This window comes from Rhipicephalus microplus, unplaced genomic scaffold (genome assembly GCF_043290135.1).
Source record: "Rhipicephalus microplus isolate Deutch F79 unplaced genomic scaffold, USDA_Rmic scaffold_29, whole genome shotgun sequence".
In the NCBI taxonomy this organism is placed as follows: domain Eukaryota; kingdom Metazoa; phylum Arthropoda; class Arachnida; order Ixodida; family Ixodidae; genus Rhipicephalus; species Rhipicephalus microplus.
Window position 1 is genome coordinate 374,795 of NW_027464602.1, and position 25,316 is coordinate 400,110.

Consider the following 25,316-nt stretch of genomic DNA (forward strand, 5'->3'; position numbering starts at 1 on the left):
GGCTCGAACCTCCAACTTTCCGGTTAACAGCCGATCACGCTAGCCAATTGCGCCACGGAGACAGTCCTGCTCCACTCTCAACACCATCAGAACATATCTTCAAAGCTATCAGCCCAAAGAAAAAAAAGCGCCGCACCACCCCCGGGGGGGCTCGAGCCTCCAACTTTTCGGTTAACAGCCGATCACGCTAGCCAATTGCGCCACGGAGACAGTCCTGCTTCACTCTCACCAACATCATAACATATCTTCAAAGCTATCAGCCCAAAGAAAAAAAAGCGCCGCACCACCACCGGGTGGGCTCAAACTACCAACTTTTCGGTTAACAGCCGATCACGCTAGCGAATTGCGCACGGAGACAGTCCTGCTCCACTCTCACCACCATCAGAACATATATTCAAAGCTATCAGCCCAAAGAAAAAAAGCGCCGCACCACCACCGTGTGGGCTCGAACCTCCAACTTTTCGGTTAACAGCCGATCACGCTAGCCAATTGCGCCACGGAGACAGCCCTGCTTCACTCTCACCACCATCAGAACATATCTTCAAAGCTATCAACCCAAAGAAAAAAAAGCGCCGCACCACCACCGAGTGGGCTCGAGCCTCCAACATTTCGGTTAACAGCCGATCACGCTACCCAATTGCGCCACGGAGACAGTCCTGCTCCACTCTCACCACCATCAGAACATATCTTCAAAGCTATCAGCCCACAGAAAAAAAAGCGCCGCACCACCACCGGGTGGGCTCGAACCTCCAACTTTTCGGTTAACAGCCGATCACGCTAGCCAATTGCGCCACAGAGACAGTCCTGCTTCACTCTCACCACCATCATAACATATCTTCAAAGCTATCAGCCCAAAGAAAAAAAAAGCGCCGCACCACCACCGGGTGGGCTCAAACTACCAACTTTTCGGTTAACAGCCGATCACGCTAGCGAATTGCGCCACGGAGACAGTCCTGCTCCCCTCTCACCACCATCAGAACATATCTTCAAAGTTATCAGCCCAAAGAAAAAAAGCGCCGCACCACCACCGTGTGGGCTCGAACCTCCAACTTTTCGGTTAACAGCCGATCACGCTAGCCAATTGCGCCACGGAGACAGTCCTGCTTCACTCTCACCACCATCATAACATATCTTCAAAGCTATCAGCCAAAAGAAAAAAAAGCGCCGCACCACCACCGGGTGGGCTCGAAACTCCAACCTTTCGGTTAACAGCCGATCGCGCTAGCCAATGGCGCCACGGAGACAGTCCTGCTCCACTCTTACCACCATTAGAACATATCTTCAAAGCTATCAGCCCAAAGAAAAAAAAAGCGCCGCACCACCAATGGGTGGACTCGAACCTCCAACTTTCCGGTTAACAGCCGATCACGCTAGCCAATTGCGCCACGGAGACAGTCCTGCTCCACTCTCACCACCATCAGAACATATCTTCAAAGCTATCAGCACAAAGAAAAAAAAAGCGCCCCAGATCACCGGGTGGGCTCGAACTTCCAACCTTTCGGTTAACAGCTGATCGCGCTAGCCAGCTGCGCCAAGGAGACAGTCGTGCTCCACTCTCACCACCATCAGAACATATCTTCAAAGCTATCAGCGCAAAGAAAAAAGCAACACACCACTCCAGGGAGGGCTCGAAACTCCAAACTTTCGGTTAACAGCCGATCGCGCTAGCCAACGGCGCCACGGAGACAGTCCTGCTCCACTCTTACCACCATTAGAACATATCTTCAAAGCTATCAGCCCAAAGAAAAAAAAGCGCCGCACCACCAACGGGTGGGCTCGAACCTCCAACTTTCCGGTTAACAGCCGATCACGCTAGCCAATTGCGCCACGGAGACAGTCCTGCTCCACTCTCACCACCATCAGAACATATCTTCAAAGCTATCAACCCACAGAAAAAAAGCGCCGCGCAACCACCGGGTAGGCTCGAACCTCCAACTTTTCGGTTAACAGCCGATCGCGCTAGCCAATTGCGCCACGGAGACAGTCCTGCTCCACTCTCACCACCATAAGAACATATCTTCAAAGCTATCAGCCCAAAGAAAAAAAAGCGCCGCACCACCACCGGGTGGGCTCGAACATGCAACCTTTGGGTTAACAGCCGATCGCGCTAGCCAATTGCCCCACGGAGACAGTCGTGCTCCACTCTCACCACCGTCAGAACATTTCTTCAGAGCTATCGCGCCAAAGAAAAAAAAGCACCGCACCACCACCGGTTGCGCTCGAACCTCCAACCTTTCGGTTAACAGCCGATCGCGCTAGCCAATTGCGCCACGAAGACAGTCCTGCTCCCCTCTCACCACCATCAGAACATATTTTCAAAGCTATTACCGCAAAGAAAAAAGCAACACACCACTCCCGGGAGGGCTCGAAACTCCAAACTTTCGGTTAACAGCCGATCGCGCTAGCCCATTGCGCTACGGAGGCAGTCTTGCTCCACTCTCACCACCATCAGAAGATATCTTCAAAGCTATCAGCGCAAAGAAAAAAGCAACACACCACTCCCGGGAGGGCTCAAAACTCCAACCTTTCCGTCAACAGCCGATCGCGCTAGAAATTGCGCCACGGAGACAGTACTGCTCCACTCTCACCACCATCAGAACATATCTTCAAAGCTATCAGCCCAAAGAAAAAAAAGCGCCATATCACCACCGGGTGGGCTCGAACCTCCGACCTTTTGGTTAACAGCGCATCGCGCTAGCCAATTGCGCCATGAAGACAGTCCTGCACCACTCTCACCACCACCAGAACATATCTTAAGAGCTATCATCCCAAAGAAAAAAAAGCGCCGCACCACCGCCGGGTGGGCTCGAAACTCCAACTTTTCGGTTAACAGCCAATCGCGCTAGCCAATTGCGCCACGGAGACAGTCCTGCTCCACTCTCACCACCAGCAGAACATTTCTTCAAAGCTATCAGCCCACAGAAAAAAAAGCGCCGCACCACCACCAGGTGGGCTCGAACCTCCAACCTTTCGGTTAACAGCCGATCGCGCTAGCCCATTGCGCCACGGAGACAGTCTTGCTCCACTCTCACCACCAACAGAACATATCTTCAAAGCTATCAGCGCAAAGAAAAAAGCAACACACCACTCCCGGGAGGGCTCGAAACTCCAACCTTTCGGTCAACAGCCGATCGCGCTAGCCAATTGCGCCACGGAGACAGTACTGTTCCACTCTCACCACCATCAGAACATATCTTCAAAGCTATCAGCCCAAAGAAAAAAAAGCGCCATACCACCACCGGGTGGGCTCGAACCTCCGACCTTTCTGTTAACAGCCCATCGCGCTAGCCAATTGCGCCATGAAGACAGTCCTGCACCACTCTCACCACCATCACAACATATCTTCAAAGCTATCAGCACAAAGAAAAAAAGCGCCCCAGCATCAACGGGTGGGCTCGAACTTCCAACCTTTCGGTTAACAGCCGATCGCGCTATCCAACTGCGCCAAGGAGACAGTCGTGCTCCACTCTCACCACCATCAGAACATATCTTCAAAGCTATCATCGCAAAGAAAAAGCAACACACCACTCCAGGGAGGGCTCGAAACTCCAACCTTTCGGTTAACAGCCGATCGCGCTAGCCAATGGCGCCACGGAGACAGTCCTGCTCCACTCTTACCACCTTTAGAACATATCTTCAAAGCTATCAGCCCAAAGAAAAAAAAGCGCCGCACCACCAACGGGTGGGCTCGAACCTCCAACTTTCCGGTTAACAGCCGATCACGCTAGCCAATTGTGCCACGGAGACAGTCCTGCTCCACTCTCACCACCATCAGAACATATCTTCAAAGCTATCAACCCAAAGAAAAAAAAGCGCCGCACCACCACTGGGTGGGCTCGAGCCTCCAACTTTTCGGTTAACAGCCGATCGCGCTAGCCAATTGCGCCACGGAGACAGTCCTGCTCCACTCTCACCACCATCAGAACATATCTTCAAAGCTATCAGCCCACAGAAAAAAAGCGCCGCACCACCACCGCGTGGGCTCGAACCTCCAACTTTTCGGTTAACAGCCGATCACGCTAGTCAATTGCGCCACGGAGACAGTCCTGCTTCACTCTCACCACCATCATAACATATCTTCAAAGCTATCAGCCCAGAGAAAAAAAAGCGCCGCACCACCACCGGGTGGGCTCAAACTACCAACTTTTTGGTTAACAGCCGATCACGCTAGCGAATTGCGCCACGGAGACAGTCCTGCTCCCCTCTCACCACCATCAGAACATATCTTCAAAGTTATCAGCCCAAAGAAAAAAAGCGCCGAACCACCACCATGTGGGCTCGAACCTCCAACTTTTCGGTTAACAGCCGATCACGCTAGCCCATTGCGCCACGGAGACAGTCCTGCTTCACTCTCACCACCATCATAACATATCTTCAAAGCTATCAGCCCAAAGAAAAAAAAGCGCCGCACCACCACCGGGTGGGCTCGAAACTCCAACCTTTCGGTTAACTGCCGATCGCGCTAGCCAATGGCGCCACGGAGACAGTCGTGCTCCACTCTCACCACCATCAGAACATATCTTCAAAGCTATCAGCGCAAAGAAAAAAGCAACACACCACTCCAGGGAGGGCTCGAAACTCCAACCTTTCGGTTAACAGCCGATCGCGCTAGCCAATGGCGCCACGGAGACAGTCGTGCTCCACTCTCACCACCATCAGAACATATCTTCAAAGCTAATAGTGCAAAGAAAAAAGCAACACACCACTCCCGGGAGGGCTTGAAACTCCAAACTTTCGGTTGACAGCCGATTGCGCTAGCCCAATGCGCCACGGGGACAGTCTTGCTCCACTCTCACCACCATCAGAACATATCTTCAAAGCTATCAGCACAAAAAAAGCGCCGCACCACCACCGGGTGGGCTCAAACTACCATCTTTTCGGTTAACAGCCGATCACGCTAGCGAATTGCGCACGGAGACAGTCCTGCTCCACTCTCACCACCATCAGAACATATATTCAAAGCTATCAGCCCAAAGAAAAAAAGCGCCGCACCACCACCGTGTTGGCTCGAACCTCCAACTTTTCGGTTAACAGCCGATCACGCTAGCCAATTGCGCCATGGAGACAGTCCTGCTTCACTCTCACCACCATCAGAACATATCTTCAAAGCTAATAGTGCAAAGAAAAAAGCAACACACCACTCCCGGGAGGGCTCGAAACTCCAAACTTTCGGTTGACAGCCGATCGCGCTAGCCCAATGCGCCACGGGGACAGTCTTGCTCCACTCTCACCACCATCAGAACATATCTTCAAAGCTATCAGCACAAAAAAAAGCGCCGCACCACCACCGGGTGGGCTCAAACTACCAACTTTTCGGTTAACAGCCGATCACGCTAGCGAATTGCGCACGCAGACAGTCCTGCTCCACTCTCACCACCATCAGAACATATATTCAAAGCTATCAGCCCAAAGAAAAAAAGCGCCGCACCACCACCGTGTGGGCTCGAACCTCCAACTTTTCGGTTAACAGCCGATCACGCTAGCCAATTGCGCCACGGAGACAGTCCTGCTTCACTCTCACCACCATCATACCGTATCTTCAAAGCTATCAGCCCAAAGAAAAAAAAGCGCCGCACCACCACCGGGTGGGCTCGAAACTCCAACCTTTCGGTTAACTGCCGATCGCGCTAGCCAATGGCGCCACGGAGACAGTCCTGCTCCACTCTTACCACCATTAGAACATATCTTTAAAGCTATCAGCCCGAAGAAAAAAAAGCGCCGCACCACCAACGGGTGGACTCGAACCTCCAACTTTCCGGTTAACAGCCGATCACGCTAGCCAATTGCGCCACGGAGACAGTCCTGCTCCACTCTCACCACCATCAGAACTTATCTTCAAAGCTATCAGCACAAAGAAAAAAAAGCGCCCCAGCATCACCGGGTGGGCTCGAAATTCCAACCTTTCGGTTAACAGCCAATCGCGCTAGCCAGCTGGGCCAAGGAGACAGTCGTGCTCCACTCTCACCACCATCAGAACATATCTTCAAAGCTATCAGCCCACAGAAAAAAAAGCGCCGCACCACCACCGGGTGGGCTCGAACCTCCAACTTTTCGGTTAACAACCGATCACGCTAGCCAATTGCGCCACGGAGACAGTCCTGCTTCACTCTCACCACCATCATAACATATCTTCAAAGCTATCAGCCCAAAGAAAAAAAAGCGCCGCACCACCACCGGGTGGGCTCAAACTACCAACTTTTCGGTTAACAGCCGACCACGCTAGCGAATTGCGCCACGGAGACAGTCCTGCTCCACTCTCACCACCATCAGAACATATATTCAAAGCTATCAGCCCAAAGAAAAAAAAGCGCCGCACCACCACCGGGTGGGCTCGAAACTCCAACCTTTCGATTAACTGCCGGTCGCGCTAGCCAATGGCGCCACGGAGACAGTCCTGCTCCACTCTTACCACCATTAGAACATATCTTCAAAGCTATCAGCACAAAGAAAAAAAAAGCGCCGCACCACCAACGGGTGGACTCGAACCTCCAACTTTCCGGTTAACAGCCGATCACGCTAGCCAATTGCGCCACGGAGACAGTCCTGCTCCACTCTCACCACCATCAGAACATATCTTCAAAGCTATCAGCGCAGAGATAAAAGCAACACACCACCACCGGGTGGGCTCAAACATCCAACTTTTCGGTTAACAGCCGATCACGCTAGCCAATTGCGCCACGGAGACAGTCCTGCTCCACTCTCACCACCATCAGAACATATCTTCAAAGCTATCAGCCCACAGAAAAAAAGCGCCGCGCAACCACCGGGTAGGCTCGAACCTCCAACTTTTCGGTTAACAGCCGATCGCGCTAGCCAATTGCGCCACGGAGACAGTCCTGCTCCACTCTCACCACCATAAGAACATATCTTCAAAGCTATCAGCCCAAAGAAAAAAAAGCGCCGCACCACCACCGGGTGGGCTCGAACATCCAACCTTTCGGTTAACAGCCGATCGCGCTAGCCAATTGCCCCACGGAGACAGTGGTGCTCCACTCTCACCACCGTCAGAACATTTCTTCAGAGCTATCACCCCAAAGAAAAAAAAAGCGCCGCACCACCACCGGTTGCGCTCGAACCTCAAACTTTCGGTTAACAGCCGATCGCGCTAGCCAATTGCGCCACGAAGACAGTCCTGCTCCACTCTCACCACCATCAGAACATATCCTCAAAGCTATTACCGCAAAGAAAAAAGCAACACACCACTCCCGGAAGGGCTAGAAACTCCAACCTTTCGGTTAACAGCCGATCGCGCTAGCCCATTGCGCTACGGATGCAGTCTTGCTCCACTCTCACCATCATCAGAACATATCTTCAAAGCTATCAGCGCAAGGAAAAAAAAGCGCTGCACCACCACCAGGTGGGCTCGAACCTCCAACCTTTCGGTTAACAGCCGATCGCGCTAGCCCATTGCGCCACGGAGACAGTCTTGCTCCACTCTCACCACCATCAGAACATATCTTCAAAGCTATCAGCGCAAAGAAAAAAGCAACACACCACTCCAGGGAGGGCTCGAAACTCCAACCTTTCGGTTAACAGCCGATCGCGCTAGCCAATGGCGCCACGGAGACAGTCCTGCTCCACTCTTACCACCTTTAGAACATATCTTCAAAGCTATCAGCCCAAAGAAAAAAAAGCGCCGCACCACCAACGGGTGGGCTCGAACCACCAACTTTTCGGTTAACAGCCGATCACGCTAGCGAATTGCGCACGGAGACAGTCCTGCTCCACTATCACCACCATCAGAACATATATTCAAAGCTATCAGCCCAAAGAAAAAAAGCGCCGCACCACCACCGTGTGGGCTCGAACCTCCAACTTTTCGGTTAACAGCCGATCACGCTAGCCAATTGCGCCACGGAGACAGTCCTGCTTCACTCTCACCACCATCATACCGTATCTTCAAAGCTATCAGCCCAAAGAAAAAAAAGCGCCGCACCACCACCGGGTGGGCTCGAAACTCCAACCTTTCGGTTAACTGCCGATCGCGCTAGCCAATGGCGCCACGGAGACAGTCCTGCTCCACTCTTACCACCATTAGAACATATCTTCAAAGCTATCAGCCCGAAGAAAAAAAAAGCGCCGCACCACCAACGGGTGGACTCGAACCTCCAACTTTCCGGTTAACAGCCGATCACGCTAGCCAATTGCGCCACGGAGACAGTCCTGCTGCACTCTCACCACCATCAGAACTTATCTTCAAAGCTATCAGCACAAAGAAAAAAAAGCGCCGCACCACCACCGGGTGGGCTCGAACCTCCAACTTTTCGGTTAACAACCGATCGCGCTAGCCAATTGCGCCACGGAGACAGTCCTGCTTCACTCTCACCACCATCATAACATATCTTCAAAGCTATCAGCCCAAAGAAAAAAAAAAGCGCCGCACCACCACCGGGTGGGCTCAAACTACCAACTTTTCGGTTAACAGCCGACCACGCTAGCGAATTGCGCCACGGAGACAGTCCTGCTCCACTCTCACCACCATCAGAACATATATTCAAAGCTATCAGCCCAAAGAAAAAACGCGCCGCACCACAACCGTGTGCGCTCGAACCTCCAACCTCCAAAAACCGAAAAGGTTAACAGCCGATCACGCTAGCCACTCGCGCCACGGAGACAGTCCTGCTTCACTCTCACCACCATCATAACATATCTTCAAAGCTATCAGCCCAAAGAAAAAAAAGCGCCGCACCACCAACGGGTGGACTCGAGCCTCCAACTTTCCGGTTAACAGCCGATCACGCTAGCCAATTGCGCCACGGAGACAGTCCTGCTCCACTCTCACCACCATCAGAACATATCTTCAAAGCTATCAGCGCAGAGATAAAAGCAACACACCACCACCGGGTGGGCTCAAACATCCAACTTTTCGGTTAACAGCCGATCACGCTAGCCAATTGCGCCACGGAGACAGTCCTGCTCCACTCTCACCACCATCAGAACATATCTTCAAAGCTATCAGCCCACCGAAAAAAAGCACCGCGCAACCACCAGGTAGGCTCGAACCTCCAACTTTTCGGTTAACAGCCGATCGCGCTAGCCAATTGCGCCACGGAGACAGTCCTGCTCCACTCTCACCACCATAAGAACATATCTTCAAAGCTATCAGCCCAAAGAAAAAAAAGCGCCGCACCACCACCGGGTGGGCTCGAACATCCAACCTTTCGGTTAACAGCCGATCGCGCTAGCCAATTGCCCCACGGAGACAGTGGTGCTCCACTCTCACCACCGTCAGAACATTTCTTCAGAGCTATCACCCCAAAGAAAAAAAAAGCGCCGCACCACCACCGGTTGCGCTCGAACCTCCAACCTTTCGGTTAACAGCCGATCGCGCTAGCCAATTGCGCCACGAAGACAGTCCTGCTCCACTCTCACCACCATCAGAACATATCCTCAAAGCTATTACCGCAAAGAAAAAAGCAACACACCACTCCCGGAAGGGCTCGAAACTCCAACCTTTCGGTTAACAGCCGATCGCGCTAGCCAATTGCGCCATGAAGACAGTCCTGCACCCCTCTCACCACCATCACAACATATATTCAAAGCTATCAGCCCAAAGAAAAAAAAGCGCCGCACCACCACCGGGTGGGCTCGAACCTCCAACTTTTCGGTTAACAGCCGATCACGCTAGCCAATTGCGCCACGGAGACAGTCCTGCTTCAGTCTCACCACCATCAGAACATATCTTCAAAGCTATCAGCACAAAGAAAAAAAGCGCCCCAGCATCAACGGGTGGGCTCGAACTTCCAACCTTTCGGTTAACAGCCGATCGCGCTATCCAACTGCGCCAAGGAGACAGTCGTGCTCCACTGTCACCACCATCAGAACATATCTTCAAAGCTATCAGCGCAAAGAAAAAAGCAACACACCACTCCAGGGAGGGCTCGAAACTCCAACCTTACGGTTAACAGCCGATCGCGCTTGCCAATGGCGCCACGGAGACAGTCCTGCTCCACTCTTACCACCTTTAGAACATATCTTCAAAGCTATCAGCCCAAAGAAAAAAAAGTGCCGCACCACCAACGGGTGGGCTCGAACCTCCAACTTTCCGGTTAACAGCCGATCACGCTAGCCAATTGCGCCACGGAGACAGTCCTGCTCCACTCTCACCACCATCAGAACATATCTTCAAAGCTATCAACCCAAAGAAAAAAAAGCGCCGCACAACCACTGGGTGGGCTCGAGCCTCCAACTTTTCGGTTAACAGCCGATCACGCTAGCCAATTGCGCCACGGAGACAGTCCTGCTCCGCTCTCACCACCATCAGAACATATCTTCAAAGCTATCAGCCCACAGAAAAAAAGCGCCGCACCACCACCGCGTGGGCTCGAACCTCCAACTTTTCGGTTAACAGCCGATCACGCTAGTCAATTGCGCCACGGAGACAGTCCTGCTTCACTCTCACCACCATCATAACATATCTTCAAAGCTATCAGCCCAAAGAAAAAAAAAGCGCCGCACCACCACCGGGTGGGCTCAAACTACCAACTTTTCGGTTAACAGGCGATCACGCTAGCGAATTGCGCCACGGAGACAGTCCTGCTCCACTCTCAACACCATCAGAACATATCTTCAAAGCTATCAGCCCAAAGAAAAAAAAGCGCCGCACCACCCCCGGGTGGGCTCGAGCCTCCAACTTTTCGGTTAACAGCCGATCATGCTAGCCAATTGCGCCACGGAGACAGTCCTGCTCCACTCTCACCACCATCAGAACATATCTTCAAAACTATCAGCCCACAGAAAAAAAAGCGCCGCACCACCACTGGGTGGGCTCGAAACTCCAACCTTTCGGTTAACTGCCGATCGCGCTAGACAATGGCGCCACGGAGACAGTCCTGCTCCACTCTTACCACCATTAGAACATATCTTCAAAGCTATCAGCCCGAAGAAAAAAAAGCGCCGCACCACCAACGGGTGGACTCGAACCTCCAACTTTCCGGTTAACAGCCGATCACGCTAGCCAATTGCGCCACGGAGACAGTCCTGCTCCACTCTCACCACCATCAGAACTTATCTTCAAAGCTATCAGCACAAAGAAAAAAAAAGCGCCCCAGCATCACCGGGTGGGCTCGAAATTCCAACCTTTCGGTTAACAGCCAATCGCGCTAGCCAGCTGGGCCAAGGAGACAGTCGTGCTCCACTCTCACCACCATCAGAACATATCTTCAAAGCTATCAGCCCACAGAAAAAAAAGCGCCGCACCACCACCGGGTGGGCTCGAACCTCCAACTTTTCGGTTAACAACCGATCACGCTAGCCAATTGCGCCACGGAGACAGTCCTGCTTCACTCTCACCACCATCATAACATATCTTCAAAGCTATCAGCCCAAAGAAAAAAAAGCGCCGCACCACCACCGGGTGGGCTCAAACTACCAACTTTTCGGTTAACAGCCGACCACGCTAGCGAATTGCGCCACGGAGACAGTCCTGCTCCACTCTCACCACCATCAGAACATATATTCAAAGCTATCAGCCCAAAGAAAAAAAAGCGCCGCACCACCACCGGGTGGGCTCGAAACTCCAACCTTTCGGTTAACTGCCGGTCGCGCTAGCCAATGGCGCCACGGAGACAGTCCTGCTCCACTCTTACCACCATTAGAACATATCTTCAAAGCTATCAGCACAAAGAAAAAAAAAAGCGCCGCACCACCAACGGGTGGACTCGAACCTCCAACTTTCCGGTTAACAGCCGATCACGCTAGCCAATTGCGCCACGGAGACAGTCCTGCTCCACTCTCACCACCATCAGAACATATCTTCAAAGCTATCAGCGCAGAGATAAAAGCAACACACCACCACCGGGTGGGCTCAAACATCCAACTTTTCGGTTAACAGCCGATCACGCTAGCCAATTGCGCCACGGAGACAGTCCTGCTCCACTCTCACCACCATCAGAACATATCTTCAAAGCTATCAGCCCACAGAAAAAAAGCGCCGCGCAACCACCGGGTAGGCTCGAACCTCCAACTTTTCGGTTAACAGCCGATCGCGCTAGCCAATTGCGCCACGGAGACAGTCCTGCTCCACTCTCACCACCATAAGAACATATCTTCAAAGCTATCAGCCCAAAGAAAAAAAAGCGCCGCACCACCACCGGGTGGGCTCGAACATCCAACCTTTCGGTTAACAGCCGATCGCGCTAGCCAATTGCCCCACGGAGACAGTGGTGCTCCACTCTCACCACCGTCAGAACATTTCTTCAGAGCTATCACCCCAAAGAAAAAAAAAGCGCCGCACCACCACCGGTTGCGCTCGAACCTCAAACTTTCGGTTAACAGCCGATCGCGCTAGCCAATTGCGCCACGAAGACAGTCCTGCTCCACTCTCACCACCATCAGAACATATCCTCAAAGCTATTACCGCAAAGAAAAAAGCAACACACCACTCCCGGAAGGGCTCGAAACTCCAACCTTTCGGTTAACAGCCGATCGCGCTAGGCCATTGCGCTACGGATGCAGTCTTGCTCCACTCTCACCATCATCAGAACATATCTTCAAAGCTATCAGCGCAAGGAAAAAAAAGCGCTGCACCACCACCAGGTGGGCTCGAACCTCCAACCTTTCGGTTAACAGCCGATCGCGCTAGCCCATTGCGCCACGGAGACAGTCTTGCTCCACTCTCACCACCATCAGAACATATCTTCAAAGCTATCAGCGCAAAGAAAAAAGCAACACACCACTCCAGGGAGGGCTCGAAACTCCAACCTTTCGGTTAACAGCCGATCGCGCTAGCCAATGGCGCCACGGAGACAGTCCTGCTCCACTCTTACCACCTTTAGAACATATCTTCAAAGCTATCAGCCCAAAGAAAAAAAAGCGCCGCACCACCAACGGGTGGGCTCGAACCACCAACTTTTCGGTTAACAGCCGATCACGCTAGCGAATTGCGCACGGAGACAGTCCTGCTCCACTATCACCACCATCAGAACATATATTCAAAGCTATCAGCCCAAAGAAAAAAAGCGCCGCACCACCACCGTGTGGGCTCGAACCTCCAACTTTTCGGTTAACAGCCGATCACGCTAGCCAATTGCGCCACGGAGACAGTCCTGCTTCACTCTCACCACCATCATACCGTATCTTCAAAGCTATCAGCCCAAAGAAAAAAAAGCGCCGCACCACCACCGGGTGGGCTCGAAACTCCAACCTTTCGGTTAACTGCCGATCGCGCTAGCCAATGGCGCCACGGAGACAGTCCTGCTCCACTCTTACCACCATTAGAACATATCTTCAAAGCTATCAGCCCGAAGAAAAAAAAAGCGCCGCACCACCAACGGGTGGACTCGAACCTCCAACTTTCCGGTTAACAGCCGATCACGCTAGCCAATTGCGCCACGGAGACAGTCCTGCTGCACTCTCACCACCATCAGAACTTATCTTCAAAGCTATCAGCACAAAGAAAAAAAAGCGCCGCACCACCACCGGGTGGGCTCGAACCTCCAACTTTTCGGTTAACAACCGATCGCGCTAGCCAATTGCGCCACGGAGACAGTCCTGCTTCACTCTCACCACCATCATAACATATCTTCAAAGCTATCAGCCCAAAGAAAAAAAAAGCGCCGCACCACCACCGGGTGGGCTCAAACTACCAACTTTTCGGTTAACAGCCGACCACGCTAGCGAATTGCGCCACGGAGACAGTCCTGCTCCACTCTCACCACCATCAGAACATATATTCAAAGCTATCAGCCCAAAGAAAAAACGCGCCGCACCACAACCGTGTGCGCTCGAACCTCCAACCTCCAAAAACCGAAAAGGTTAACAGCCGATCACGCTAGCCACTCGCGCCACGGAGACAGTCCTGCTTCACTCTCACCACCATCATAACATATCTTCAAAGCTATCAGCCCAAAGAAAAAAAAGCGCCGCACCACCACCGGGTGGGCTCGGAACTCCAACCTTTCGGTTAACTGCCGATCGCGCTAGCCAATGGCGCCACGGAGACAGTCCTGCTTCCCTCTTACCACCATTAGAACATATCTTCAAAGCTATCAGCCCAAAGAAAAAAAAGCGCCGCACCACCAACGGGTGGACTCGAGCCTCCAACTTTCCGGTTAACAGCCGATCACGCTAGCCAATTGCGCCACGGAGACAGTCCTGCTCCACTCTCACCACCATCAGAACATATCTTCAAAGCTATCAGCGCAGAGATAAAAGCAACACACCACCACCGGGTGGGCTCAAACATCCAACTTTTCGGTTAACAGCCGATCACGCTAGCCAATTGCGCCACGGAGACAGTCCTGCTCCACTCTCACCACCATCAGAACATATCTTCAAAGCTATCAGCCCACCGAAAAAAAGCGCCGCGCAACCACCGGGTAGGCTCGAACCTCCAACTTTTCGGTTAACAGCCGATCGCGCTAGCCAATTGCGCCACGGAGACAGTCCTGCTCCACTCTCACCACCATAAGAACATATCTTCAAAGCTATCAGCCCAAAGAAAAAAAAGCGCCGCACCACCACCGGGTGGGCTCGAACATCCAACCTTTCGGTTAACAGCCGATCGCGCTAGCCAATTGCCCCACGGAGACAGTGGTGCTCCACTCTCACCACCGTCAGAACATTTCTTCAGAGCTATCACCCCAAAGAAAAAAAAAGCGCCGCACCACCACCGGTTGCGCTCGAACCTCCAACCTTTCGGTTAACAGCCGATCGCGCTAGCCAATTGCGCCACGAAGACAGTCCTGCTCCACTCTCACCACCATCAGAACATATCCTCAAAGCTATTACCGCAAAGAAAAAAGCAACACACCACTCCCGGAAGGGCTCGAAACTCCAACCTTTCGGTTAACAGCCGATCGCGCTAGCCAATTGCGCCATGAAGACAGTCCTGCACCCCTCTCACCACCATCACAACATATATTCAAAGCTATCAGCCCAAAGAAAAAAAAGCGCTGCACCACCACCGGGTGGGCTCGAACCTCCAACTTTTCGGTTAACAGCCGATCACGCTAGCCAATTGCGCCACGGAGACAGTCCTGCTTCAGTCTCACCACCATCAGAACATATCTTCAAAGCTATCAGCACAAAGAAAAAAAGCGCCCCAGCATCAACGGGTGGGCTCGAACTTCCAACCTTTCGGTTAACAGCCGATCGCGCTATCCAACTGCGCCAAGGAGACAGTCGTGCTCCACTGTCACCACCATCAGAACATATCTTCAAAGCTATCAGCGCTAAGAAAAAAGCAACACACCACTCCAGGGAGGGCTCGAAACTCCAACCTTACGGTTAACAGCCGATCGCGCTAGCCAATGGCGCCACGGAGACAGTCCTGCTCCACTCTTACCACCTTTAGAACATATCTTCAAAGCTATCAGCCCAAAGAAAAAAAAGCGCCGCACCACCAACGGGTGGGCTCGAACCTCCAACTTTCCGGTTAACAGCCGATCACGCTAGCCAATTGCGCCACGGAGACAGTCCTGCTCCACTCTCACCACCATCAGAACATATCTTCAAAGCTATCAACCCAAAGAAAAAAAAGCGCCGCACAACCACTGGGTGGGCTCGAGCCTCCAACTTTTCGGTTAACAGCCGATCACGCTAGCCAATTGCGCCACGGAGACAGTCCTGCTCCGCTCTCACCACCATCAGAACATATCTTCAAAGCTATCAGCCCACAGAAAAAAAGCGCCGCACCACCACCGCGTGGGCTTGAACCTCCAACTTTTCGGTTAACAGCCGATCACGCTAGTCAATTGCGCCACGGAGACAGTCCTGCTTCACTCTCACCACCATCATAACATATCTTCAAAGCTATCAGCCCAAAGAAAAAAAAAGCGCCGCACCACCACCGGGTGGGCTCAAACTACCAACTTTTCGGTTAACAGGCGATCACGCTAGCGAATTGCGCCACGGAGACAGTCCTGCTCCACTCTCAACACCATCAGAACATATCTTCAAAGCTATCAGCCCAAAGAAAAAAAAGCGCCGCACCACCCCCGGGTGGGCTCGAGCCTCCAACTTTTCGGTTAACAGCCGATCATGCTAGCCAATTGCGCCACGGAGACAGTCCTGCTCCACTCTCACCACCATCAGAACATATCTTCAAAACTATCAGCCCACAGAAAAAAAAGCGCCGCACCACCACTGGGTGGGCTCGAACCTCCAACTTTTCGGTTAACAGCCGATCACGCTAGCCAATTGCGCCACGGAGACAGTCCTGCTTCACTCTTACCACCATCATAACATATCTTCAAAGCTATTAGCCCAAAGAAAAAAAAAGCGCCGCACCACCACCGGGTGGGCTCAAACTACCAACTTTTCGGTTAACAGCCGATCACGCTAGCGAATTGCGCACGGAGACAGTCCTGCTCCACTCTCACCAGCATCAGAACATATATTCAAAGCTATCAGCCCAAAGAAAAAAAGCGCCGCACCACCACCGAGTGGGCTCGAACCTCCAACTTTTCGGTTAACAGCCGATCACGCTAGCCAATTGCGCCACGGAGACAGTCCTGCTTCACTCTCACCACCATCATACCATATCTTCAAAGCTATCAGCCCAAAGAAAAAAAAGCGCCGCACCACCACCGGGTGGGCTCGAAACTCCAACCTTTCGGTTAACTGCCGATCGCGCTAGCCAATGGCGCCACGGAGACAGTCCTGCTCCACTCTTACCACCATTAGAACATATCTTCAAAGCTATCAGCCCAAAGAAAAAAAAGCGCCGCACCACCAACGGGTGGACTCGAACCTCCAACTTTCCGGTTAACAGCCGATCACGCTAGCCAATTGCGCCACGGAGACAGTCCTGCTCCACTCTCACCACCATCAGAACTTATCTTCAAAGCTATCAGCACAAAGAAAAAAAAGCGCCCCAGCATCACCGGGTGGGCTCGAACTTCCAACCTTTCGGTTAACAGCCAATCGCGCTAGCCAGCTGGGCCAAGGAGACAGTCGTGCTCCACTCTCACCACCATCAGAACATATCTTCAAAGCTATCAGCGCAGAGAAAAAAGCAACACACCACCACCGGGTGGGCTCAATTATCCAACTTTTCGGTTAACAGCCGATCACGCTAGCCAATTGCGCCACGGAGACAGTCCTGCTCCACTCTCACCACCATCAGAACATATCTTCAAAGCAATCAGCCAACAGAAAAAAAGCGCCGCGCAACCACCGGGTAGGCTCGAACCTCCAACTTTTCGGTTAACAGCCGATCGCGCTAGCCAATTGCGCCACGGAGACAGTCCTGCTCCACTCTCACCACCATAAGAACATATCTTCAAAGCTATCAGCCCAAAGAAAAAAAAGCGCCGCACCACCACCGGGTGGGCTCGAACATCCAACCTTTCGGTTAACAGCCGATCGCGCTAGCCAATTGCCCCACGGAGACAGTGGTGCTCCACTCTCACCACCGTCAGAACATTTCTTCAGAGCTATCACCCCAAAGAAAAAAAAAGCGCCGCACCACCACCGGTTGCGCTCGAACCTCCAACCTTTCGGTTAACAGCCGATCGCGCTAGCCCATTGCGCCACGGAGACAGTCTTGCTCCACTCTCACCACCATCAGAACATATCTTCAAAGCTATCAGCGCAAAGAAAAAAGCAACACACCACTCCCGGGAGGGCTCGAAACTCCAACCTTTCGGGTCAACAGCCGATCGCGCTAGCCAATTGCGCCACGGAGACAGTACTGCTCTACTCTCACCACCATCAGAACATATCTTCAAAGCTATCAACCCAAAGAAAAAAAGCGCCGCACCACCACCGCGTGGGCTCGAACCTCCAACTTTTCGGTTAACAGCCGATCGCGCTAGTCAATTGCGCCACGGAGACAGTCCTGCTTCACTCTCACCACCATCATAACATATCTTCAAAGCTATCAGCCCAAAGAAAAAAAAAGCGCCGCACCACCACCGGGTGGGCTCAAACTACCAACTTTTCGGTTAACAGCCGATCACGCTAGCGAATTGCGCCACGGAGACAGTCCTGCTCCCCTCTCACCACCATCAGAACATATCTTCAAAGTTATCAGCCCAAAGAAAAAAAGTGCTGAACCACCACCGTGTGGGCTCGAACCTCCAACTTTTCGGTTAACAGCCGATCACGCTAGCCCATTGCGCCACGGAGACAGTCCTGCTTCACTCTCACCACCATCATAACATATCTTCAAAGCTATCAGCCCAAAGAAAAACAAGCGCCGCACCACCACCGGGTGGGCTCGAAACTCCAACCTTTCGGTTAACTGCCGATCGCGCTAGCCAATGGCGCCACGGAGACAGTCCTGCTCCACTCTTACCACCATTAGAACATATCTTCAAAGCTATCAGCCCAAAGAAAAAAAAAGCGCCGCACCACCAACGGGTGGACTCGAACCTCCAACTATCCGGTTAACAGCCGATCACGCTAGCCAATTGCGCCACGGAGACAGTCCTGCTCCACTCTCACCACCATCAGAACATATCTTCAAAGCTATCAGCACAAAGAAAAAAAAGCGCCCCAGCATCACCGGGTGGGCTCGAACTTCCAACCTTTCGGTTAACAGCCGATCGCGCTAGCCAGCTGCGCCAAGGAGACAGTCGTGCTCCACTCTCACCACCATCAGAACCTATCTTCAAAGCTATCAGCGCAAAGAAAAAAGCAACACACCACTCCAGGGAGGGCTCGAAACTCCAACCTTTCGGTTAACAGCCGATCGCGCTAGCCAATGGCGCCACGGAGACAGTCCTGCTTCACTCTTACCACCATTAGAACATATCTTCAAAGCTATCAGCCCAAAGAAAAAAAAAGCGCCGCACCACCAACGGGTGGACTCGAACCTCCAACTATCCGGTTAACAGCCGATCACGCTAGCCAATTGCGCCACGGAGACAGTCCTGCTCCACTCTCACCACCATCAGAACATATCTTCAAAGCTATCAGCACAAAGAAAAAAAAGCGCCCCAGCATCACCGGGTGGGCTCGAACTTCCAACCTTTCGGTTAACAGCCGATCGCGCTAGCCAGCTGGGCCAAGGAGACAGTCGTGCTCCACTCTCACCACCATCAGAACATATCTTCAAAGCTATCAGCCCACAGAAAAAAAGCGCCGCACCACCACCGGGTGGGCTCGAACCTCCAACTTTTCGGTTAACAACCGATCACGCTAGCCAATTGCGCCACGGAGACAGTCCTGCTTCACTCTCACCACCATCATAACATATCTTCAAAGCTATCAGCCCAAAGAAAAAAAAGCGCCGCACCACCACCGGGTGGGCTCAAACTACCAACTTTTCGGTTAACAGCCGACCACGCTAGCGAATTGCGCCACGGAGACAGTCCTGCTCCACTCTCACCACCATCAGAACATATATTCAAAGCTATCAGCCCAAAGAAAAAACGCGCCGCACCACAACCGTGTGCGCTCGAACCTCAAACCTCCAAAAACCGAAAAGGTTAACAGCCGATCACGCTAGCCAATCGCGCCACGGAGACAGTCCTGCTTCACTCTCACCACCATCATAACATATCTTCAAAGCTATCAGCCCAAAGAAAAAAAAGCGCCGCACCACCACCGGGTGGGCTCGAAACTCTAACCTTTCGGTTAACTGCCGATCGCGCTAGCCAATGGCGCCACGGAGACAGTCCTGCTTCACTCTTACCACCATTAGAACATATCTTCAAAGCTATCAGCCCAAAGAAAAAAAAGCGCCGCACCACCAACGGGTGGACTCGAACCTCCAACTTTCCGGTTAACAGCCGATCACGCTAGCCAATTGCGCCACGGAGACAGTCCTGCTCCACTCTCACCACCATCAGAACATATCTTCAAAGCTATCAGCGCAGAGATAAAAGCAACACACCACCACCGGGTGGGCTCAAACATCCAACTTTTCGGTTAACAGCCGATCACGCTAGCCAATTGCGCCACGGAGACAGTCCTGCTCCAATCTCACCACCATCAGAACATATCTTCAAAGCTATCAGCCCACAGAAAAAAAGCGCCGCGCAACCACCGGGTAGGCTCGAACCTCCAACTTTTCGGTTAACAGCCGATCGCGCTAGCCAATTGCGCCACGCAGACAGTCCTGCTCCACTCTCACCACCATAAGAACATATCTTCAAAGCTATCAGCCCAAAGAAAAAAAAGCGCCGCACCACCACCGGGTGGGCTCGAACATCCAACCTTTCGGTTAACAGCCGATCGCGCTAGCCAATTGCCCCACGGAGACAGTGGTGCTCCACTCTCACCACCATCAGAACATATCTTCAAAGCTATCAGCACAAAGAAAAAAAAGCGCCCCAGCATCACCGGGTGGGCTCGAACTTCCAACCTTTCGGTTAACAGCCGATCGCGCTAGCCAGCTGCGCCAAGGAGACAGTCGTGCTCCACTCTCACCACCATCAGAACCTATCTTCAAAGCTATCAGCGCAAAGAAAAAAGCAACACACCACTCCAGGGAGGGCTCGAAACTCCAACCTTTCGGTTAACAGCCGATCGCGCTAGCCAATGGCGCCACGGAGACAGTCCTGCTTCACTCTTACCACCATTAGAACATATCTTCAAAGCTATCAGCCCAAAGAAAAAAAAAGCGCTGCACCACCAACGGGTGGACTCGAACCTCCAACTATCCGGTTAACAGCCGATCACGCTAGCCAATTGCGCCACGGAGACAGTCCTGCTCCACTCTCACCACCATCAGAACATATCTTCAAAGCTATCAGCACAAAGAAAAAAAAGCGCCCCAGCATCACCGGGTGGGCTCGAACTTCCAACCTTTCGGTTAACAGCCGATCGCGCTAGCCAGCTGGGCCAAGGAGACAGTCGTGCTCCACTCTCACCACCATCAGAACATATCTTCAAAGCTATCAGCCCACAGAAAAAAAGCGCCGCACCACCACCGGGTGGGCTCGAACCTCCAACTTTTCGGTTAACAACCGATCACGCTAGCCAATTGCGCCACGGAGACAGTCCTGCTTCACTCTCACCACCATCATAACATATCTTCAAAGCTATCAGCCCAAAGAAAAAAAAGCGCCGCACCACCACCGGGTGGGCTCAAACTACCAACTTTTCGGTTAACAGCCGACCACGCTAGCGAATTGCGCCACGGAGACAGTCCTGCTCCACTCTCACCACCATCAGAACATATATTCAAAGCTATCAGCCCAAAGAAAAAACGCGCCGCACCACAACCGTGTGCGCTCGAACCTCAAACCTCCAAAAACCGAAAAGGTTAACAGCCGATCACGCTAGCCAATCGCGCCACGGAGACAGTCCTGCTTCACTCTCACCACCATCATAACATATCTTCAAAGCTATCAGCCCAAAGGAAAAAAAGCGCCGCACCACCACCGGGTGGGCTCGAAACTCCAACCTTTCGGTTAACTGCCGATCGCGCTAGCCAATGGCGCCACGGAGACAGTCCTGCTTCACTCTTACCACCATTAGAACATATCTTCAAAGCTATCAGCCCAAAGAAAAAAAAGCGCCGCACCACCAACGGGTGGACTCGAACCTCCAACTTTCCGGTTAACAGCCGATCACGCTAGCCAATTGCGCCACGGAGACAGTCCTGCTCCACTCTCACCACCATCAGAACATATCCTCAAAGCTATTACCGCAAAGAAAAAAGCAACACACCACTCCCGGAAGGGCTCGAAACTCCAACCTTTCGGTTAACAGCCGATCGCGCTAGCCAATTGCGCCATGAAGACAGTCCTGCAACCCTCTCACCACCATCACAACATATATTCAAAGCTATCAGCCCAAAGAAAAAAAAGCGCCGCACCACCACCGGGTGGGCTCGAACCTCCAACTTTTGGTTAACAGCCGATCACGCTAGCCAATTGCGCCACGGAGACAGTCCTGCTACAGTCTCACCACCATCAGAACATATCTTCAAAGCTATCAGCACAAAGAAAAAAAGCGCCCCAGCATCAACGGGTGGGCTCGAACTTCCAACCTTTCGGTTAACAGCCGATCGCGCTATCCAACTGCGCCAAGGAGACAGTCGTGCTCCACTGTCACCACCATCAGAACATATCTTCAAAGCTATCAGCGCAAAGAAAAAAGCAACACACCACTCCAGGGAGGGCTCGAAACTCCAACCTTACGGTTAACAGCCGATCGCGCTAGCCAATGGCGCCACGGAGACAGTCCTGCTCCACTCTTACCACCTTTAGAACATATCTTCAAAGCTATCAGCCCAAAGAAAAAAAAGCGCCGCACCACCAACGGGTGGGCTCGAACCTCCAACTTTCCGGTTAACAGCCGATCACGCTAGCCAATTGCGCCACGGAGACAGTCCTGCTCCACTCTCACCACCATCAGAACATATCTTCAAAGCTATCAACCCAAAGAAAAAAAAGCGCCGCACCACCACTGGGTGGGCTCGAGCCTCCAACTTTTCGGTTAACAGCCGATCACGCTAGCCAATTGCGCCACGGAGACAGTCCTGCTCCGCTCTCACCACCATCAGAACATATCTTCAAAGCTATCAGCCCACAGAAAAAAAGCGCCGCACCACCACCGCGTGGGCTCGAACCTCCAACTTTTCGGTTAACAGCCGATCACGCTAGTCAATTGCGCTACGGAGACAGTCCTGCTTCACTCTCACCACCATCATAACATATCTTCAAAGCTATCAGCCCAAAGAAAAAAAAAGCGCCGCACCACCACCGGGTGGGCTCAAACTACCAACTTTTAGGTTAACAGGCGATCACGCTAGCGAATTGCGCCACGGAGACAGTCCCGCTCCACTCTCAACACCATCAGAACATATCTTCAAAGCTATCAGCCCAAAGATAAAAAAGCGCCGCACCACCCCCGGGTGGGCTCGAGCCTCCAACTTTTCGGTTAACAGCCGATCATGCTAGCCAATTGCGCCACGGAGACAGTCCTGCTCCACTCTCACCACCATCAGAACATATCTTCAAAACTATCAGCCCACAGAAAAAAAAGCGCCGCACCACCACTGGGTGGGCTCGAACCTCCAACTTTTCGGTTAACAGCCGATCACGCTAGCCAATTGCGCCACGGAGACAGTCCTGCTTCACTCTTACCACCATCATAACATATCTTCAAAGCTATTAGCCCAAAGAAAAAAAAAAGCGCCGCACCACCACCGGGTGGGCTCAAACTACCAACTTTTCGGTTAACAGCCGATCACGCTAGCGAATTGCGCACGGAGACAGTCCTGCTCCACTCTCACCACCATCAGAACATATATTCAAAGCTATCAGCCCAAAGAAAAAAAGCGCCGCACCACCACCGTGTGGGCTCGAACCTCCAACTTTTCGGTTAACAGCCGATCACGCTAGCCAATTGCGCCACGGAGACAGTCCTGCTTCACTCTCACCACCATCATACCATATCTTCAAAGCTATCAGCCCAAAGAAAAAAAAGCGCCGCACCACCACCGGGTGGGCTCGAAACTCCAACCTTTCGGTTAACTGCCGATCGCGCTAGGCAATGGCGCCACGGAGACAGTCCTGCTCCACTTTTACCACTATTAGAACATATCTTCAAAGCTATCAGCCCAAAGAAAAAAAAGTGCCGCACCACCAACGGGTGGACTCGAACCTCCAACTTTCCGGTTAACAGCCGATCACGCTAGCCAATTGCGCCACGGAGACAGTCCTGCTCCACTCTCACCACCATCAGAACTTATCTTCAAAGCTATCAGCACAAAGAAAAAAAAAGCGCCCCAGCATCACCGGGTGGGCTCGAACTTCCAACCTTTCGGTTAACAGCCAATCGCGCTAGCCAGCTGGGCCAAGGAGACAGTCGTGCTCCACTCTCACCACCATCAGAACATATCTTCAAAGCTATCAGCGCAGAGAAAAAAGCAACACACCACCACCGGGTGGGCTCAAACATCCAACTTTTCGGTTAACAGCCGATCACGCTAGCCAATTGCGCCACGGAGACAGTCCTGCTCCACTCTCACCACCATCAGAACATATCTTCAAAGCAATCAGCCAACAGAAAAAAAGCGCCGCGCAACCACCGGGTAGGCTCGAACCTCCAACTTTTCGGTTAACAGCCGATCGCGCTAGCCAATTGCGCCACGGAGACAGTCCTGCTCCACTCTCACCACCATAAGAACATATCTTCAAAGCTATCAGCCCAAAGAAAAAAAAGCGCCGCACCACCACCGGGTGGGCTCGAACATCCAACCTTTCGGTTAACAGCCGATCGCGCTAGCCAATTGTCCCACGGAGACAGTGGTGCTCCACTCTCACCACCGTCAAAACATTTCTTCAGAGCTATCACCCCAAAGAAAAAAAAAGCGCCGCACCACCACCGGTTGCGCTCGAACCTCCAACCTTTCGGTTAACAGCCGATCGCGCTAGCCCATTGCGCCACGGAGACAGTCTTGCTACACTCTCACCACCATCAGAACATATCTTCAAAGCTATCAGCGCAAAGAAAAAAGCAACACACCACTCCCGGGAGGGCTCGAAACTCCAACCTTTCGGGTCAACAGCCGATCGCGCTAGCCAATTGCGCCACGGAGACAGTACTGCTCTACTCTCACCACCATCAGAACATATCTTCAAAGCTATCAACCCAAAGAAAAAAAAGCGCCGCACCACCACCGCGTGGGCTCGAACCTCCAACTTTTCGGTTAACAGCCGATCGCGCTAGTCAATTGCGCCACGGAGACAGTCCTGCTTCACTCTCACCACCATCATAACATATCTTCAAAGCTATCAGCCCAAAGAAAAAAAAAAGCGCCGCACCACCACCGGGTGGGCTCAATTATCCAACTTTTCGGTTAACAGCCGATCACGCTAGCCAATTGCGCCACGGAGACAGTCCTGCTCCACTCTCACCACCATCAGAACATATCTTCAAAGCAATCAGCCAACAGAAAAAAAGCGCCGCGCAACCACCGGGTAGGCTCGAACCTCCAACTTTTCGGTTAACAGCCGATCATGCTAGCCAATTGCGCCACGGAGACAGTCCTGCTCCACTCTCACCACCATCAGAACATATCTTCAAAACTATCAGCCCACAGAAAAAAAAGCGCCGCACCACCACTGGGTGGGCTCGAACCTCCAACTTTTCGGTTAACAGCCGATCACGCTAGCCAATTGCGCCACGGAGACAGTCCTGCTTCACTCTTACCACCATCATAACATATCTTCAAAGCTATTAGCCCAAAGAAAAAAAAAAGCGCCGCACCACCACCGGGTGGGCTCAAACTACCAACTTTTCGGTTAACAGCCGATCACGCTAGCGAATTGCGCACGGAGACAGTCCTGCTCCACTCTCACCACCATCAGAACATATATTCAAAGCTATCAGCCCAAAGAAAAAAAGCGCCGCACCACCACCGTGTGGGCTCGAACCTCCAACTTTTCGGTTAACAGCCGATCACGCTAGCC